This window comes from Lepidochelys olivacea, assembly GCF_965140295.1.
Source record: "Lepidochelys olivacea isolate rLepOli2 genome assembly, chromosome: 1".
NCBI lineage: Eukaryota > Metazoa > Chordata > Testudines > Cheloniidae > Lepidochelys > Lepidochelys olivacea.
The window spans coordinates 105,539,638-105,561,339 of record NC_140411.1 but is presented as its reverse complement, the minus strand read 5'-3'; positions in this window follow the sequence as shown (position 1 = coordinate 105,561,339).

Sequence of the window (21,702 nt, the reverse complement as noted above, 5' to 3'; positions counted from 1 at the left end):
AGGGGGAGCAAATGAATACAAAACAAATCTGGTCTATTTCTTGTTTTGATCCACTCCATCTATCTTTTACACCTTTGCCTGGCAGCAAATGGTGCAGTAGGACTGATAGCCATCCTCATCTCCTGGCTGCTTGGCAGAAGATGGTGCAATAGGACTGCTAGCCATCCTCATCTCCTGCCTGCTCACCATAAGGTGGTACAATACGACTGCCGGCAGGACTAAAGAGAATGACCTGGTTGAGTCACTCATAATTTAGTCACTGCGCCCATGTCTGCCCAGGCGCTCCTGAACAACCTTACTGAGGTGGCCAGGAGCACCTCAGACATGATGACGATGGTTATCAGACCTATTGCACCATCTGCTGCCATAAGGCAATGGGTTCCTGCTGCTGTGTAGCAATGCAGTAGCGCGTCTGCCAGCACCCAGGAGACATATGGTAACAGTGAGCTGAACAGGCTCCATGCTTGCCATGGTATGGCGTCTGCACAGGTAACTCAGGAAAAAAGGCACGAAACGATTGTCTGCCGTCACTTTCGTGGAGGGAGGGAGGGAAGGAGGGAAGGCCTGACGACGTACCCAGAACCACCCGCGACAATGTTTTTTGCCTCATCAGGCATTGGGATGTCAACCCAGAATTCCAATGGGCGGCGGAGACTGCAGGAACTGTGGGATAGCTACCCACAGTGCAATGCTCCGGAAGTCGATGCTAGCCTCGGTACTGTGGAAGCACTCCGCTGAGTTAATGTACTTAATGCACTTAGAGCATTTTCTGTGGGGACACACACAATCGACTATATAAAAACGATTTCTAAAAAACTGACGTCTATAAATTCGACCTAATTTCGTAGTGTAGACATACCCTATGTTGCTATTTTATCAATGGTAGCCCCCTAAACAAGTTTTCCAAAACCAACAAAGTGCACCTACTACATACTCATTTCAAAAGCATTTATGCAAGCAAACTGCACACACTGTTCCTAATTTCTCAGCCATCATCTTTTTCTACTGAGAAAACTGACAAACTAAGCAAACAAACCGAAAACCTCATATAAAATGAGAGCATGATCTGCTGTAGAAAAATTAACTATAAAAACAAAGTGAAGTGTTACTCTGGAAAGGTGCTCAGGTCCTTGGACAGCTGGATACCACTCACTAACCTTGTTTTCATCAAATTCTAGTCTCAGGGTGAGCCCCTTGGTGCCTCTTGTTCTAGTAGTACAAAGGACAATTATGCCATCAGCTGAGGATTCCATTAGTGCAGGGAAATCCTCAGATGGTGTAGGACTGTCTTAACAGCATTTTACAATAGCCTAAGGCTGGCCTTTTGGCTGATGGGATGTTCCAGAGTGGGAGGGTAGCATGGGTAGGGGCAGAATCAAAGTATGATATGATCTTGAGATCAAGGCCAGGGAAGTGAGCCACTGAGGCTTGATATCTTCTTGTACAATTCAGGGCTGTCCTAAATACCTAACTGCCCCTCACCAGAATCAGGGGGATAGATATTCATTGCAAGCCACCCACAACTCCTGTCCTACATATACTGAGCATTGCAGTGGTGCACTAACCTTTGTATTTAAATCATTTGCTTTGTGATATTTCAGGATGAAAGGAACTACATACATGAAAATAATTATTATGATTAAAGTTTCTAGTAGATGTAACAGTTTAATAATGACCCCTTCATCCTCTTTGTTGTTACTTTGCATGATATGCATTATTACTCCCCAACTGATCTGTGGACTTCACACAGCAATTAAATATGTTGGGTTTTTAAGAAATATACTGTCTTGTTTTTTTTGTAAAATTAATATAAGCCATTTTACACACTGAGTGCAATGAATGAACTTGAAATCTGTTCTGGTTAACACAAAAGGCTGTAGTCAGGGTTGTATTACAAATAAAAACTAGTGAACTTTCAAAAATATAAGTCAAATAGGACATTCCATATTTTAGCAAAAGTAATAAACATAAAGGAAATTTTAAAAATAATTATGAGGAGCAATAATGAACTAAATTAAGGGCGTCATGAGCATCCATTTAATTGTAGATGTCATTAAATATATCAGTAAAGAAATATGTCTGTGTTTTAAAGTTTTTTCCAGAGTTTCTGGCCAACTCATTTTCACAATAAGTACAAGAAGGAACTTCCAATTCAGGGACATTTGGTCACAAATTAGTCAGAAATCTAAACCAAAAGTTTCATTTATTTTAGGCTCATCTATCTATTTAATTGAACTACAGAAAAATGATACTGTATATGAAGTAAGTAGAGCTGAGTGAAATTTTTCAGCTGAAACTTCTTACAAAAATACAGATTAGAGTCAAGCAAAACATTTAACAAATCCATATTTAATAAACCTCAAAAAATGAAACAAAAAATTGTGTTTCAGGTTGAAGGAAACACTTTGTTCGACCCAAAGTAAAAGTTTACACAGTTCAATTATTAACCATATTATAAAGGAGTAACACAAGTAAATCATCTCTGTTTTTTATTGTTCTTTAGGGCCTGATCTGTCCCCCCTCTCAGAGTCAATGAGGCTAATAGAACCATGAAAAATAAGCAGTGTTAGTTTATAAAGATTGATTATATTTTTTAGAGGCAGAACACGATTGTGCTTTTTATTTGGTAGTGTCTCACAAAATCTTACTCTGAAAAATCAAATTACCTTGGATATGAACACTTTTATATGGCATGAAAAGTGGCTGAATAACCATAAACAATATTTAATGATGAACGACAACTTATCAAATAAGGAGAGAGGTCTAGGGGCATATCACTGAAACAAGTTTCAACTTTCTTCTTATCTGATATCTTCATTAACTATTTAGAAGGGGGGTTAAATAACACATTAAATTCACAGATGATGCTAAATTGATATGTGTTGCAAACATACATGAGGACAGAGAATAAAATAATGAGACATTGAGTTTGATCCTGATAGATACTGAGTGTCTACAATTCTCACTATTTATGCCAGTCTAAACATCTCTATGTGTACATCTCAGCGTTCCCCTATACATAGGCATGGCAGAATTCAATTTCTTGCATATTATTTTGACAGATAATATTGATGTTCATTTTAAGCCTTTTTTTCCAATTTTTATCAATTAAAATTTTCACAATTGTAGGAAATTGAGGAGAGGGGGGTAATTATTTAATGACGGTAGCTGTTGAGATTCAAAAGGTTAAAGCTTTATAACTGTTAAAACAGAAATTGTCAATGTCACATCAACACATACAAAGTAAACTTCCTTAAAGTGAACTCTACGTTCTCAAACAGTATTTTTCATACTTTGTCTATCTGTAAAGTTTCAGTTATTATTGTTGGTTTATGTGTGTACAGTGAAATCGACACTTACCAATAAAAATCTAATCCTTCCAAGCCTATCTGTACATGGAATAGCCTGACACCTGCTTGTAAAGTCATTGTCCTCCTGGCTTTCAAATTCTTCCTAAAACACTTCTGCAGTGTCAACTATGGAAAGTGGACAATAATAATAAAAAATAAATGATGAGACTATAATAGTTTAGCAGAAACAGAAAGCTATATTGTAAATGTTTGATCCCACAAGCTACTCTGTACTGGAGGTCCTATGCAAGGAGTAACTGACCGTAGTGGGGTTAAAATATGTGACTGATTTTACCATGTGATATTACTGACAATCTTGTCCTACCCATTGCCCTTTTTTTTAATTAGTTCATTACATTCTTTTTGTGTGTCATATTTGAACTGAGCCCTGATCCTACAATCTGATCTATCTAGCAGACTTTGTGCAGCCACACAGAGCCCCACTGATTACAGTAATGATTCTGATGGAAAGAGGAAGCTACCCACATGGATTATATTGCTACATCATTGCATTGTATGTTCAAGTTCAATACTGCTGCAGAAGTTTAATGTTGTTACTAAGTAACAGGACATTTGTACTGAGGCATGCACCAAAAAATAAAAATAAAAAAAAATAAAAGATGACATTCACATAAAAGTAAATATTTTCATCTGCTAATATTCACAATCGTCATGTTCTGTAAAAGAAGTTTATATTTTTATTAGATCCTCAGACCCCTTTATTCTCCTACCTTGCCAAGGGAAAACTTGATACAGTCTCAGCTTCCCCTATCCATGTTTGAAAACGTTTAGCTCCTCTAGAATAAGAGCTGTGTTAGTGCATTGAATCGGCAGTCGTTCAAGTGTAAATTGGATTTTTTTAGTTTGTAATGAACAAAGTGACATTCATCTAACAAGCCCTACTGTATACTTCCATTAAGCTTGCTTTATTTAAATTTAATGAGCCTTAAGGATTTCAGTGAAAAAAAATCCCCAAAATGGAAGAAGAATGCCAGAAACTCAGCACTCAAGAAAGGAAGTAAAAAAGTCCGTTTTAGAACTTTTCTTTTTGGTTCATCGTATCAGGGAAATCTGCATTATTCAGATCCTTTGCAATAACAGGGAATTATTTTCGTATTTCGTGCACCTTATGAATTACATCATATACAATATTTTTTCTGGTTAATACCAGTGCATCTTGATTTACCTTAGGAAATACTATGTGTCAGATTCTCAGTCTCAGTTGAGAAGCGTACAGAGCATATGAGAAGGTGTGTGTGCACGTGCAAAACTAAAGTGAAGAACACTTCTATGCTCCCCTGATCTGAGGGCTCCCTGTGTGCTGGTTCAAACCTCTGGCATGTTAGAACATCCTGAAGTCTTCTCTAAGTTATTCTAGCTGTCAACAGCTTCCAAGAGTCTGGACAGATGTCAGAGACTGGTGGGGAACAGAGAAACTACAGCTATGGCCCTTATGTTTTCATCGTCAGAGGTGGTTGCGGTCGAGCCTCTCTATGCCAGCTTTACATGACCAGTGAATACCCTTAGGCTGGGTTTATTCTCTCAATGCCGGTTATGCCGGAACCACTATCAGTTTCCATTGGTAATGTGGTGCAAAGAGGATATACTTGATTCAAAAATTTCCCCCAGTGTCTCCAAGATCAATGCTCTACAATGCATTGAGAGGCCATGAAATGACTGAACTTATAGCTTCTTCCAGCTCAAGCTATTGCTTTTCTAACTCCATCCCATACACGTTGTTTTCTTTTTGGTTTCTTAATTATGCCTTTGCTGTAGACAATGTAAAATCAAATAATTTTTCCAGGACCCATCTGATTCCCATTCCCTAAAATGTCTCACTCTCAGGCAATGGAGGGGAGTGGGTGCAAATGAAATAATTTTCCACTTGGTTCATACTGTATGTTTTGAATGTGAATTTTGGAGCTGGTAGAATATTTTGGGGAAATCACAGTGAACATATGCTGAAGGCACATTAAATAGTAGCATAATTTGGGGAGAACATTGGCATTTTTCAGTAGTGGAACCTTTCCAACAGCACATAAGAATTAAAGAAAACCCCATTACACTAAGAATATATATTTTTTTAATATTAGTGGAAGACGGCAAATGAAATTGACAGGCGCATCAGCAAATAACATAAATTCAGCAGATCTATACAAGCGAAAGTTATACAGTTAGCAGAATGAAAAGGAGTACTTGTGGCACCTTACAGACTAACAAATTTATTTGAGCATAAGCTTATGTTCAAATAAATTTGTTAGTCTCTAAGGTGCCACAAGTCCTCCTTTTCTTTTTGCAGATACAGACTAACACGGCTGCTACTCTGAAACCAGTTAGCAGAATATAATTTTCATTTCTCTAAAGCTTAAACCTCATAATAAAGCCTCCACTAGGAGGGTTATATGAACTCAGTCACCAGAATCAGTTACACTGAGCCATCCAGCAACACAGCTCCTTTTTTTTATTTTTCCGTTAATTCTGACAGGTTGATTCCAAAGAAAAAAAACTGTCATTAGCATCTGACTCCTGCAGAAGACAAAGCATAACAGATAAGTCTAGAAATTGATCCTTCAAAGATTGATGATCCGGTTAATCTATGTATCTTTGTGCACTGTCTTGCAGAATCGAACCTTCAGTTGGAAATTACATTTATGGTTTCTTTTTATTTCCTTCCCCCTTTGGTGGGAAACTACCTTTGTAATTAGCCATTATTCTTCATTCCTCAAGTTGTATAATTTTTCTCTGGAAAAAAAATGATATGTTGGCTCTTCAAACCTCTCAAGGAATGAACCTTATTTGCATGAAGTTATTCTAGCATAAAATTATTTTATCTGAAGGAGACTAGCAGCAGGTCCTGAAATAAATGAGCACTCATCATTCTGGAGGGATATTAGAACAGCACACTCTCTCTATAAAACTGGCTACTGATGTAAACAAATTTGTGTGGGAATAGCTAATGTGAGGGTAACCGCTTAACATGAACCGTTAGAAGTCCTAAGATATATATTGTGACATGGTGCACTGCATCTGAAGAGGGCTAACACCAGCTTTAATATCCTGCTAACTTTCTCCGAGACATGTACTGTCTGTATAGAAAATAATGGCTAGAATTCTCAAAGCATGGTATGTACCCAAATAATGAGGTTTCATCAAGCAGGTTAGTAGAATTAAGCGCATAAAAAAAAAGACAGAAGGATGACTTAAGCTCACACAAAGCTGCTGCAGGCACCAGGATTGGTGTGTCTAAATATTTGTATGTTGTAGGTATGGCCAAAAGGGATTTTGAAAATAGATGTCAGAGCACCCAGCCAGAATTAGTCACTGAAAAGTTACACCAATCTAGGGCACACCTACCTTGTTAGGTGCTAAGGCAGATTTTTCCTTGGTGCTAGGTCAGTGCTGAAGAGGTTGTTTGTGGGGAACATCAAAAAATACCAGCTGACGGAGGAAAAGAACTAAGGTAAGAAATCAAAGAGAAAAGGCAGATGATACCAAAGTAAATTAGGTGATTCGTCTTCATTTTTTCCTCTTCAAATGCTTGAGCTGTTTCATGGTGACCTGCTGGAAAGGTGTATGAATGACTCAGTGAGAGAACTTCACTGGTCCATTGTTGCTGAGGACATATGTGAACCTTGTGGCATGGGTAGGGAAGAGGAGGTATTAATTGATCAGAGGGGACAGAAAAATTAAAGATTGTGATGTCACCTTGAGTGGGTGCCTTGCCAAGAAAGCTGTGCACATCTAGTGCTGGGTGACTCTACTGAAAAATCTGTGCTCTTGCACAGGGAATCAGCCATGCTACTCAGGGCCTCAGATAACTCTGATGTTCTGCATTCACAAAGGCCTAGTTTGTCATTTCCCTGTAATGAAGGTCACTGCTTCTTGGCCTTTACATCAGGCTCCTGTCTGGGTCTGATCCAAAGCTCACTGAAGTGAACAAAAAGACTCCCATTGACCTCAAAGGATTTTGCATCACAAGCCTGTGGTGTCTTAAGTTCCTGAAAAAGCTTTCATTTTGCCAGACATCAGCATCTTTTCCGTGAGGCTCAAAACCTCCTGAAGAGAAAGTTCTGTGCTCTGCCAGAAGTACCAGGTGCCCCACTGGGTCTTCATGGAGAGACATTGCTGTCATCTTGGATGAAGATGCCATTGCTCCTATCATGCCATTGTTGACTGAGCAGGCTGTGGGGGTGGAGGAGCACACATTCCTGTTCCATAGAAGGAAGGAAAAGATAGGCACAAAACACTTCTGGATATAAATCTTGGAGAACTGGCAACAGTCATCAAGTCCTTTAGAAAATCCAAATTCTGCGCTGGCTGACAGGGCCCCTGTTAATTAAACTCAGTCAGATTTTCAAACCAAAGCTTTTGAAAATACATGTGTAAAAGAGGACACATAAATCAAACCCCCTGACTGTAAACTTAGATGATCACAAGCACATCTTGAACATTCGGACCATCAGATTAGTATGGATGCTGAGACTGTCAGAATGCATTTTTAATTTATAATTTGCAAATTTAATGTTGCAGAAACAGACTGCAGATTTACACTCGTAAGAGATGCTGCTAATTTAGCTTCTACTTCTTCACATGTTTTGGATACAAATAAAATGTCACACCTCAGGAGATAACACAATGTTATAGATGCTATTAGCAATAAAAGGAACAGAATAAATGGACTTTTTTTAGTTTCTGGTTCAACTATATCAACATTGTTTTAAAAAAGGAAATTTTGCTTGCTGCTTTAATGGAAGCAGCATTGCTGCACAGTGCCAGGATATATCAGCTAAAATGAAGGCCTGAGAATTCTTTACTCATTAGAACATTACTGTGTAAGAAAACTAATATACAACTTATTCACACCACATACTAGAGAAGGTTCAGGTAAACAGCAATAATAACACTTCATAGACTTAGGGTATGTTAGATTTGTCACAGAACTGACTGGCATATGTAATGGTGAATCAAAACACAGGTTAGCAGTGAGAAAGCACATTTTACATCTGACAGGTTCTCTCGGCAAAGAGCTTTGAATGCATGGTGCGACATCACAGACAAAGAGACAGCGGCAATGTTTGCAATGTACTTCTATATGAATGAAATAGTGTTGATAAATAAGCAACTATCCAAGTCTGACCTTCAGTTCAATGTCAGTTTGGCTTTCAAAAAACACTAGTATGCTTGAGAATGTTCATGGTAAGAGAAACTGTAATTGCCACTGTCAGATCATATTTAAGTATTTTCTTGACCTTGGCATAGGCTAATTTTAGGAATACATTATTTTACAAGTATTTGCACTGGGAAACAAGGCAAGATTGCTACAGTTTGTTCTATTTCTTGTTTATTTTTCTTTTCTTGTTCCTCTTGCATAGTATGTTCCATTACATTAAAAAAAACTACTTTAAAAGAATGTTAAGGTTGCCAAGTCAAGCACTCAGAGCTAGGAAATGTCAGAATTAAGGGTGCCCCGCCCTTGCATTAGGATGGTCTAATTAAATGATTGCATATTATTTTTCCCTGTCTGATTCAGTGAATAAGCAGTTATTAAATATTTCTTTGTATCCACCATATTCAGAGTGTGGCTTCAAGCCTTATTTAACATACACTATCCAAACCTGCACTGCACTTCATTTCCCCCTAGCTATTTCTACGGTACGCTCAAGCATCTGAGTGCTTTACTAACATTAATGAGTTTATCTTCACAACAGCAGTGAGATTAGGTGATATTATCCTCTTTTACAGATGGAGAACTGAGCCACAGAAAAATTAAGACCAAAACTGTCAAAAGTATCCATTACATTTGGATGTCTCTTTGAAACATCTATGGTCTATTTTTCAGTGCATTTAGCATTTTTATATGCTGCTTTTTTCAAAGCAGAGCTATCACTGGCTTCAGTTGTGGTTATGAGTACTCAGGACTTCTGCCAATTCGGGCCCCAAGTGTCTCAGGTTGGGCACCCAATCAGTGGTCAAGTGTGAATATTTATTTTAACTGATTTGCTCAATATCACATAGGAGCTCAGTGGCAGAGGCCAGCATAGTATTCAGTTCTTCAGCGTGATGTTTAATTGTACTAACCCTGAGAACATACTTTCTCTTTCACATACTTTCATACTTTCACATGCCTTGTTCACCTTCCAGCTTCTATAAGAAATAAATCAAGGGTCTTACAGACAACAGTCTCCTTCACTACACACTTCTGATTCATACCCAGAGCAGATCCATCCTGTGCACTGAATCAGGAAGGGTACTATGGTTCAAAAATAATGAATATGTGATCATGCAATTAAAGACTGTATCATAATGCATACACAAAAAGCTGTCAAATTGTGAAACATTAACCTTGGCATTTCCTAACTTTTGAGTGATTGATTTTGCAATCTTAATGTTCTTTTCAGGTAGTTGGTTTTTTATGAAGTTTCATAATTAAAAAAAAATCAGCCAAACCAAAAAAACTCACAACAACAACAAACACCACTATATAGAACCATATTGACCCTAATTTGATTCATCAGCAGGGTTGAGTCCTTTAGATCCATGGCAAAGACTTCTACCACATGGAGTAACTGGTATCAGTAGTAAGCTGTTATCCTCTATGTGGACCAGTCACTAGATGTGTGACGATGCACACAATTTGTAGGTTTCACAGCTATTTTCTGATAATGAAAGATTGTAGACACTCTGGACTTCCAGGTTCAACTCCAAGTGTTGTATAGGAGTGTGCTCTAGTGATCATAGACCTTTCTATCCCATATTTGTAGCCTATTTCTGTCCCCTTGTGCTCTTATCTGCCTCAACCCAACTCCTATCCACACCTCTGCTGCTATGTGGCCCTCCATTCTGGATCCTGCCTTTCCCCACATACTCTGTTCCTATCCAATCCCCATGGTGCATGGCCTCTCCTTACTCTCAGGACCTGCTACCCCCTCTCCCCACCATACTTCTCAGCCCTCTGAATTCCAGTGTAGGTGCTTCCTCTTTCTCTTCCCTACTGCCTGGATGTGCAGAGGTAGTATTGAGAGCAAAGGAGAGATCATTTAGTTCTGGTTCCCAGTAGTACAGCAGCCCATAGCAGCCAAGAGGAGAAATTGCACGGAAAGTCTTGCTCAGCCCCTGCATCCATGGGCTACTGGAGCATGCTTAGTGCAGGTGAAATCTCTGGAGAATTTAGTTGCCAAGCTCTAACAAGTCTCTGCTGTTCTAAGTATGTTTTTATCATGTTTTCCCCTAGTTTCATTATCAGAAACAGCTAACTAGTTGTAGCTGAAACGTTTCCCAATCAATAAATAATATCAGCCTGAGGCCAAAACCTGGTAAAGGAATATTTAAGCCTGAGTCGTTAAAGTTTGGAAAAGTTGTAAGCAAAATGGCCTATGATGGCAAATGTTAGGCAATCTTAAGTATCGGCTCCACTACCAATTTTGCCTATAATAAGCTCAAAATGCACATAGATCAAAGTCATATGATTAGGTCTGATAAAATGTGGATTAAATTTATCACTGATCTACCAACAGGTAAGTCAGTAGAGTTCTGCCAAAGATGGAATTAGCCCTATATATTTCTTTATGAATAAGGCAAGATAATTGTTAGTCCCAATTTTGCATCAATCAAAATGTTCATATATATGAATAATGAAGAATATGATAAATATTCTTTGATCACAATTAATGCATCTGATAAAGTGAGCTGTAGCTCACGAAAGCTTATGCTCAAATAAATTGGTTAGTCTCTAAGGTGCCACAAGTACTCCTTTTCTTTTTGTGAATACAGACTAACACGGATACTACTCTGAAACCAATTAATACATTGTAATTGTAATCAACAATTCAGTTTGCAGGAGTTTAAAGCAGTTGCTTGGAATTTTGAGTTCAATCCCTTAGCCTATCCCCCTGCAAGAAACCCTAAGATTGCTATCCCCACCTTCTTACCTTGGATGTCTCCAAGGTGGTCCTTGTACTTGTTGGGAATGGAGACATGCTGGGGGAGCTCAGAATGGCAGCTGTAGGGGAAGAAGGGTCATCTATATTTCAACTGAGATAGTCCATGTTTGTCTATCTTTTGTGATCACAGACTGTATTTGTGAAGTGTATTGAACCTTGAACACAAGGCTCAGTGGGATTGAGTTTGAGGTTAAATATAGAGATTATGCAACAATTTGATACATATTTGCAAATGGGCACACACATGCATGTGCTCGCACACATCATCTTTTTTATTATTCAAATTCATAACTCTAGCCTGAAACTGAGAAGATGGATTATCATTTTTATTTGGTGCCAATGTGCATTTGTTTACTGAAGGTCAATGCGTATTTATGGTGCCAAATAAAACAATAACAACAAAAGTCATGGAATAGCTACAATCCATTTAAAACTTGTGACAATTCTAGGTAAATCCATCTAGTCTAGGATTTACCTGACACTATTACATGCAAAAAATGCTCACTAATCAATTAACCCAAAGGAACGGACAGGCTGACAGATTCCTCTGCTTCCTGACTGAGGATAGTTCAGTTTTCATTAGTGTACAAGCTTCACTTGTGACAGCAAAATGTATATTCGAAGCTCAATTTTTTGGTTTGTTTAAATATATTGTGATTTTCCCCATAGCTGGGGGAAATTGCATTTCTTTGTCTCCTCATCTCAAGGATTCAAAGTATGGTTTTAACTTCAGGGAGCCTCCCATTCTCCACCAGTCTGTGGGCTACAAGTACACTCTCAAATCCATTTGCAGCTGCTCTGCCTGACAGTACTTTATGGGACAACCCTACTGAATATCCAGGGAGGGGTTTAAACAGCTACTTAAAATGTCTGTACAAAAGGACATATTTTAAAAAATATACCTTCCTGTAACAAAATGTTCCTACTTAAAAACTTTGCTTTTTTTGATGGCAAAAATCATACTGCAAATGCTGCATCTAACACAAATGTCACTTTATTTTTATTGATTTCTTTTGAACAAATGGCAAGGCAATGGCTTTTGATAAAAAATTCAGTATTGGTAAATGGATCAGGAAATATGACCTGGCCAATGGATTTAAGATAGAGTTACTAAGGTCACTCAGGGTTGTGTGTGAAATGATTAAATTCATGTACAGTAGTATAGATTTTTATTTATTGTACACTTACATTAAGTGTTAGAGCGCAGACCAAGGGATGTACTGGCTGCCGCTTCCTGTAGCCCCCATTGGCCTGGGACGGAGAACCATGGACAGTGGGAGCTGCGATCAGCCAAACCTGTGGATGCGGCAGGTAAACAAACCGGCCTGGCCCTCCAGGGAGCTTACCCTGGCGGGCCACGTGCCAAAGGTTGCTGATCCCTGCTCTACACACCAACAGAGTCTGTCTCCCAGTGTTCCATTCCCAGCTCTGATGCCACGGAGTGTTTACCTATCATCCCCCTTCCATGCTCTGACACCTCAGAGCCTTGCCTGTGTGCCCATTTCCTATTCCCCATTTCCATTTCCCACCTCCTCCTTCTTAGCAGGCCCAAATATACGTGCAATGCACGTCCTTCGTCCCACCCCTTACAACTTATGGTCATGTTCCGTTTGGAGGGTCATGAGTCTAGGGTCTTCGTCCCACCTCTTTTGTATCCTATGGGAGGGGTGAGGAATGAGGTTGTGCTATGGTCAGGGACAGGCATTTCTTTGGCCTTTTAGTGTTTTATGCCTTCTCCCCAATCCCGCTTTGCCCCTCTCAACTGGTTGCTTGACCTTGCCTTGAGAGAAGAGCCAGGCACATATTAGTATAAGTAAATATAAGTATATTAGTATAATATTAGTATATTAGTAAAAGATGTCAAAAGTGTCAAAAAGTCAAACCCAAAATTCTATCTCAGGCTGGAAAACAAGCCTACATACTAATATTAAGCAACACAAGAAAGCATTCTTTCTAACTTACTATGACCATCGGTTGCCATTGGTTGCATACACAATTTAATAAGGTACCCAACTGTCTGTGGGCAGAATTTGTTCCTGTGCAAACCTTATCTGGCCAACAATTTTCTTAAATGAATATTTCAATTTTTATTTTTTTTTACTCTCCTTGTTTATGAAAATGCAACAGGGACAGATTCTAATCTCATTTACACTAGAATAATTCCATGCATATATCAATGACTTCAATGGAGAATTCAAATTCACACCAGGGGAGATAGTGATACAAGCGGGTTTTTTTTTTAAGCTGCTCTCATCCTGTGTAAAAATTTGCAGCACCCAGGACAGAGACATGCCCTGAGGCAGCTGGAGAGGGAGAGACACATCATTAAAAGCTTATCTCCCCCAATTGGCATAACAAAGGTGGTGACAGTATCATAATGCTTTAGCTTGCATAAAACAGTAGTTTGTTTTAGAATTAAGGCTTTAGGTAAGGAATAAATAATGACAGTTTAGAGCTCAAAATCCAGAATGGAGGATTCAGGTCAAATCAACCAATAACAGATAAGAAACAGGGGTGAAATAAAGTTCAGCAGGTATGACTCCACTCACTGCAAAATACCTGAAGGGAGGGATAAGGAGGAGGTTCAGCTCCAGTGACAGGCAAGGGTGATTGGCTGAGCTGTTGCCACGCATGCAGGGAGGATCCATGCTAATTAGTGAACCAATCAGAGAAGGCCAGAAACTGAATATAAGGCTGACAGCAGGATTGGGTTGGGTGTTGGAGCAAAGAAGAGTGGGTGGTGGAGAAGAGCAGAACAGCAGCAGGAGAGTGAAAGACAGTAGAGCGGAGAAAAAAAACAGCAGCGAGCACAGCAGCAGTGGCATCTTAGACAGAGCAGAAGGACCAGAGACGTGTGAGAAGGATTGATAGAAGACAGAGTGTAAGTCTGATTTTATGTTAAATTCTAGAGAATGACTGGGTGTGCATGTAAATAAAACTGGATACCTGAGTTTGAGTGCGATCCACCCCACGTGTTCTGTGATTGTTTGTCCAGCGCTCACAGAATGTCAGTGTTAAATAGTAAATGCTTCATTGGTACGTAATGTTGAAATGTTCTCTAATACATAGGTATAGAAGTTCTGCATGTTACATCATAGTAGATTTAGTATTATACTGTAATACTTTATACATATGTCTGAAGGGTCTCAATCTACCTCAGGTATTACATTGTAACCGCATATAGTCTGTGTCTCCTATGTATTCCATTATACTATGCCACTTTAGTGTATAATTCTCAATGAATGAATGAATTCTATAATGTCTTATAAATTATAGTGTGTTTTTTCTTGCTATATTGAATGTATTGTAACTGAGTTCTTTTAAATAAATGATGCCTTGTTTTTGAAGAATTACTGCTTGAATGTCAATCCTTGGAGCAGAGAGCTATATCCATGTCCTCCCACAGGTTAGCAGGATTAGCCTACCCTGGGGAGTCCACTGTGGGTCAAAGACAAACCTCCTGGTAAAACCCTGGCAATTCGTATAGTAGGGTGAGCCATCCCTTGTTACACATTTGGGTGGGGAAAAATTAACATTGGGTTTATGGTCCTGGGCAAGCCATTATTAGGGTGCCTTGGGACCAAATTTAGGGGTAACAATAGGGTGACATTGTGTTATCAAGGTAAAAAGGTTATAGGAAGAAGCCTTTACAATGCAGTGGAATCACCGTAGCTTTGCTGCATGGAAGGGAGAACAGCTGCAGAACTGGTGCACATGGGGAATTGTAACCTTTGTTCATGATGACCCAGGGTTCTGCATTAGCTGTAGAGCTGGTTGCAAATTTTTCATCAAAATGACATTTCTGTCAAAATTGAAACCTTTAGAAAAACAAGTTGTTAGGATATAGATATTCAGGCTTGTCTGTAAAGGCCTATACTCTTAAGAATTTAGGTGTATTCTTATCACTTGGCTAGTATAGAGGTATAAAAGAGAGAATCAAAATCACTGTCTGCTGGTGTAAGGGCCTTCTCTTACTGTGACAATCTGAGGCCCTGTTCTTAGGCTAAGGCCTTTGGCTAAGCAGCAGAGGCAGCCATAAGCTGGGAAGCGAATTGTCAGATCCTCACATTTCAAACTAGTCACATTGAAAGAAGGTGCTATTGGGCTGTTAGGAATACAATCCTGTCCTGATAGTGCCTATCGCCTCCAGAGAAAGGGAAGTGCCTAGAAAATGTAAAAGGAAACTTAGTTTGATAGCATCCTGTCTGGCAAGAACTCACTTATCAATAGCTGGGATGTGAAATCCTCACTTCTGTATTTTTTTTGTCATTATAGTTCCCACCTTGCTATTGTTTGTCTGTATAATCTCTGTCTGGTTCTGTGACTGTTCCTGTCTGTTGTATAATTTATTTTGCTGGGTGTAAACTAATTAAGGTGGTGGGATATAATTGGTTACATAATCATGTTACAATATGTTTGGATTGGTTAGTTAAATTTCAGGAAAATGATTGGTTAAGGTATAGCTAAGCAGATAGCTAAGCAGAACTCAAGTTTTACTATATAGTCTGCAGTCAGTCAGGAAGTGTGGGGGGGATGGGAACAGGGAGTGGGGGTGGTGAAATTGGAATCATGTTTTGCTAAAGGGGGAAATGGGAACAGAGAATGGGGGTGGGGAAATTGGAATCATGTTTGGCTAAGGGCAGGGACACAGGTGTAAGGCTCTGTGGTGTCAGAGCTGGGAAGGGGGACACTAAGGAAGGAAACTGGAATCATGCTTGCTGGAAGTTCACCCCAATAAACATCAAATTGTTTGCACCTTTGGACTTCGGGTATTGTTGCTCTCTGTTCATGCGAGAAGGACCAGGGAAGTAAGTGGGTGAAGGAATAACCCCCCTAACACAAGTCAGCCTCAACAAAATTTCTTTAGAATCACCATTCCCCCTACCCACACACGAAACATTTTGATAATGTTGCAACATTTTTATCATTTTTAGAACAACTTTTCAGTTTTTCATTTCAAAATTAAATCTTTTATATAAAAATACACTTCACAATGTTTGAAGGCAAACTTAGAACAAGCATTTTCAGTTTATCAAAATGAAACATTTTGATCAACCCAAAATGACTTTTTATATTTTCCCCCTAAATTTCAACATTTTGTTTTTATTCAATTTCTGAAGGAAAAATATCAGTCATAGAATTTCCCACAAAACAGAATATCCATTTCCTGCCCAGCTTTAATTCGCTCTGCTTAACCCATCTAACAGTGGTTTATTGTAGGAGAACAATCAACATTATGAGTATGTAGTGGGCACACAAATACATGGGGGGCCATCTTGGATTTCCAACTTGCATTCCAGCTCAAGAGTTGAAGTGATGCCTGTGGAGTTTGTCAAAGAGACAAATTAGTGAAGCTCCCACCTACCTCATGTTAGGGAGCTATGGCCCAAGAGCAGTGAGTCCAATAAAGTCAGTGAATTTAAATACCCCCATTGTATCTTCAAAGAAGTAGAATTAGAGGCAAGTATTTGCACTAAGTTGCATATGCACAGTTAGAAAGCAGTCTGAAGAGACACTGAAATGCCTGAGAAAGGAGACCTTGCTACAGCTCTCCCTCATAAATCTTTGCTGAGCTTTTTTCCTCACAAATGTTATGCTATCTACCAAGTCTACTGTAAGTTTAAAGTCACCATCTTTTGCCTCTGGGTTGACAGTCCCAACATGTGATCACCTTGTCCCTAAGGTAGTTATTCAAGGACAAAGGCCTGCAGTACACAATACAGCTGCTATTTAATTTATCAAATCTGAATCTTTTTTCTCAAACAGCACTACTTGGGATATGTGGGATGGAAATCAAGGCTGAGAATTTGCAAGGAAAAGGTCACATGCCCCCTGGCTTCACTTATGTATCAGAGAAATGACTAACAGAAAAATTGAAAGAATAAAAGTTAAAATGTTAGTTTAGTTTCCTGCTGTACCTTCTGTCCCTTATATAATTTAAGAAGCAATCTATATTACTGGAATGCACCTGTGAATAAATGTAGCATGCACTGTAATACTTCAGGTTTCAGAGTAACAGCCGTGTTAGTCTGTATTCGCAAAAAGAAAAGGAGTACTTGTGGCGCCTTAGAGACTAACCAATTTATTTGAGCATAAGCTTTTGTGAGCTACATCCGATGAAGTGAGCTGTAGCTCACGAAAGCTTATGCTCAAATAAATTGGTTAGTCTCTAAGGTGCCACAAGTACTCCTTTTCTTTTTGTAATACTTCAGTCATGGTTAGTCAATAGTACGTTGTTGTTGTCAAAGCTGTGTGGCCAAGAATGGCCCTTCACGTGCCTTTGAATTTAGTAGCTGAATCTTGTCCACCCACACAGAGAAAAGTATAACTGTTAAGATTTTGCAACTTGAAATTATATAGCATTATAATAGTTACCAAAATGTAGCCTATTTATTGTTAAGAGAATCCATACTTATGCTAAAGTGAACTATTTTCCCTAGCATCCTCTATAATGAAATATATTAAACTGTGTGAGAGCATTTGTTCTTCACATACACAGAGATAAAGCAGTATTTTGCTACAGTCTGTGAAAATAATAAGCAACTGATATAATTGTTGCTAGAAACTAGGTACAAATGTCTAACAATCTTGAATAGCAAGTGCAGACTGCATGGGAATGAAAATATCAGAGTAAGAATGACAAACTAATTTAGGAGAGCTTTGTGCTCATAACAGCCTAAGATAGATAGATATATTCCTCAGCAGTGACTTATATTTCCAGAACAGTTGATGCTGCTCATTTTATCCCTAAGTCAATGGAAAGGTAAAGTATTTAACCTTTATCTTTCTATATTTTTGCTGGCTGATCTTTGACTAACACTCAGGGGTTAATAAATTTGGTTAACTGAGATTATTTGATATCTTATTGATAAAGAAACAATCGAGTAACAGATATTATTCTAATTTATAACACAGGACAATTCATACCGAGAATCATTTGATATCAGTTATTAATTAACTATTATGTATTTATTATTATTTTGGGTAGTAGAACTTAATATGAACAAAGAAGAGAGCCACCAAGGGGCTGACCAATCTCCTATTTAAGTTAGTGGAAAGATTCTCAGGGAGTTCAATGGAGTTGGATTGGGCTCCTAATGAACAAATGTTCAGTTGTCGTCTTCTGCTCCCTATATACAATAGCTAACTTGTCTGCTTGTCAGACACTATCCAGCTTTGAGTTTCAACAATGAGAAACACTCAGATAAGTTTCATTTAAGAGAGCCCATGGGATGTATTAAAAGCTTGCCAATCATACCTTTGAATGATAACATTATCTCAGTATCTGTAGTATTTTCAGCAAGCTGGTAGTCCCTACACTACATACAGGGGAAATAGGAATATGCTGAAGTAACCATACCAATTTATTAACTTAGCCAAAATTGGCAATTTTTAAGGGTAGCAATTGTACTATAGTTTGCAGTAATATTCATTAGAGCAGACTCTACAGGTGTGTAAACTAAGCACAAGCACAAAATCATATTATCATCATTGTCCTGCACCTGTCCACCTTCTTTTTTTTTGTAACCTTCACTTGTCAAATCATGACTGGAATTTAGACTGTATGTGAGGTGTAGCAGGAACCTCATTTTTACATGGTTGTAAAATACCTAGAACAATAGCAATTTCAATGTTTTTTTTTAAATGCCTTTTTAAAAGTAAGAAAGAATAAGGACTTTATCATGCCTCTAATATCAGAAGAAACTGTAAATTTATTTTATTGCCATAGTTTAAAAGGCAAAGTATTGTTCTGAAATACATATTTTTCTAATTGACTCGTCCTCAAGTTTGTGTAGTGCTTTTACACAGTTTAGTGAGTGTTAGGATATAGATATTCAGGCCTGTCTGCAAAGGCCTGTACTTTAAGAATTTAGGTGTATTCTTATCACTTGGCTAGTTCTAGAGGTATAAAAGAGAATCAAAATCACTGTCTGCTGGTGTAAGGGCCTTCTCTTACTGTGACAGTTTGAGGCCCTGTTCTTAGGCTAAGGCCTTTGGCTAAGCAGCAAAGGCAGCCATAAGCTAGGAAGCGAACAGTCACATCCTCACATTCCAAACTAGTCACATTGAAAGAAGGTGCTATTGGGCTGTTAGGAATACAATCCTGTCCTGATAATGCCTGTCACCTCCAGAGAAAGGGAAGTGCCTAGAAAATGTAAAAGGAAACAGCATCCTGTCTGGCAAGAACTCACTTATCAATACTGGGATGTAAAATCCTCACTTCTGTATTTTTTTGTCATTATAGTTCCCACTTTGCTATTGTCTGTCTGTATAATCTCTGTCTGGTTCTGTGATTGTTCCTGTCTGTTGTATAATTAATTTTGCTGGGTGTAAACTAATTAAGGTGGTGGGATATAATTGGTTACATAATCATGTTACAATATTTTAGGATCGGTTAGTTAAATTTCAGGAAAATGATTGGTTAAGGTATAGCTAAGCCGAACTCAAGTTTTACTATATAATCTGTAGTCAATGAGGAAGTGGGTGGGGGTGGGCATGCGGGTGAGGGAAATGGGAACAGGGAATGGGGGTAAGGAAATTGGAATCATGTTTGGCTAAGGGCAGGAATGGGAACAGGGACACAGGTGTAAGGCTCTGTGGTGTCAGAGCTGGGAAGGAGTATACTAAGGAAGGAAACTGGAATCATGCTTGCTGGAAGTTCACCCCAATAAACATCGAATTGTTTGCACCTTTGGATTTTGGGTATTGTTGCTCTGTTCATGCAAGAAGGACCAGGGAAGTAAGTGGGTGAAGGAATAAGCCCCCTAACAAGTGTCATCCCACCTACTCCTCCGTATAGCCTTGTTAGACAGGCTGGACAGCAAGGGCTATGCATGCATTGTTCCCTAAACTGGGAAGAAGGGCAAAGTTACAGCTCCATCTCCCATAATATGCTGGACAGCAGAGCTGATTGGATATGAGAGGTTAAGGATGTTGTGCTCTGTAAAAGTGTCTGTAGCAGATTACTCACCCCTCCAAACCAGAAGTGGCTCAGGGAAGTGTCACTGAGCCTCTCTGGGTAACTGCTGCAGGATGCAGTGTATCCACCACAACCTTCTTAAGGGCTATGCCTAAAGACACAATTCAACCTTTCTTTTTTTATTTCCCTCTCTGAACACCTTTCTGAAAGGCTATGGCCATGTTCCATTACTATGTATTAGATTCGTTGCACTCTTGCTCTGAATGTAATACTTGGAAAGAAAAAGAAATATCTCAAATATTAGAAGTGGCATTAGCAAGGCATTGTCTTCACTACTGTTCAGGTAAGGATTCTAGAAACATTCTAAAGGTACAAGGTGAGGCACAAAAGAAACATTTTGGAAACTTTAAATCATCTCTCCCCCAGAAATTGTTTTTTTAAGATCCCTCAGTGCTTCACACCCTTTTAGTTTGTGCAACATATTTAATATGCCACAAGGCAGAACATGTCAACAAAATTATGTCTCTTCTTAAGAGAACCATATGCTTAGTATAAAAGCAGCTTGTAGCACTTTAGCATTTTGGACCCCAGGAAACCAGGAGTACATTCTCTCATAGCATGTTGTAGACATGAATCCATCATTGTCTCTAGGGGGGAAGCAAATGGCAAAAATAAACACCTTGTATTGGTCTTCAGGGCTAGCCAGTCAAGCCTAGGGGTGGTACAGCAGGCAGAAACTCCTCTTCCTATGCACAAGGACTCTTAGGCAGATATTCTGCCTCCCTGCAGCAAAGTTCCTTCTATGCCCTCCCCCTGGGATGGCGTAGATCAGGGATCAGCAAACTTTGGCACACAGCCCATCAGGGAAACCCGCTAGCGGGCCAGAACAGTTTGTTTACCTGCAGCATCCTCAGGTTCGGCTGATTGCAGCTCCCACTGGCCATGGTTTGCCGTTCCAGGCCAATGGGGGCTGCGGGAAGCTGTGGCCAGCACATCCCTTGGTCCACACCACTTCTCACAGCCCCCATTGGCTTGGAACGGCAAACCATGGCCAGTGGGAGCTGCAGTCAGCTGAACCTGTGGACGCTGCAGGTAAATAAAGAGGTCTGGCCAGCCAGCAGATTTCCCTGACAGGCTGCGTGCCAAAGGTTGCTGATCCCTGGTGTAGATCATAGATAGTGGCTAAGTTATACAATTTTACCTACATGGATCAGCAGTGTAAACATTCAGTGGGGAAATCAGGGATCCATGCAGCTCTATTCTTCTCCAAGCTCATCATAAAACCCACCTCTGTAAGGGGCTCCTATGAAGCTGTGATCCACTGTACCTGTTTTCTGTCCCTGAAATGCAGAAACTCACCGTTCAACAGCTTTCAAGTCCTTCTGCTCCAAGGGCTCAGTGAAAACACAACATCCTCCAATGACCATGGACAAGAACATCACGGGGCTGAGTGCTCCCAAAATGAATGTAAGCTTTGCCATTTCCTTTAGTA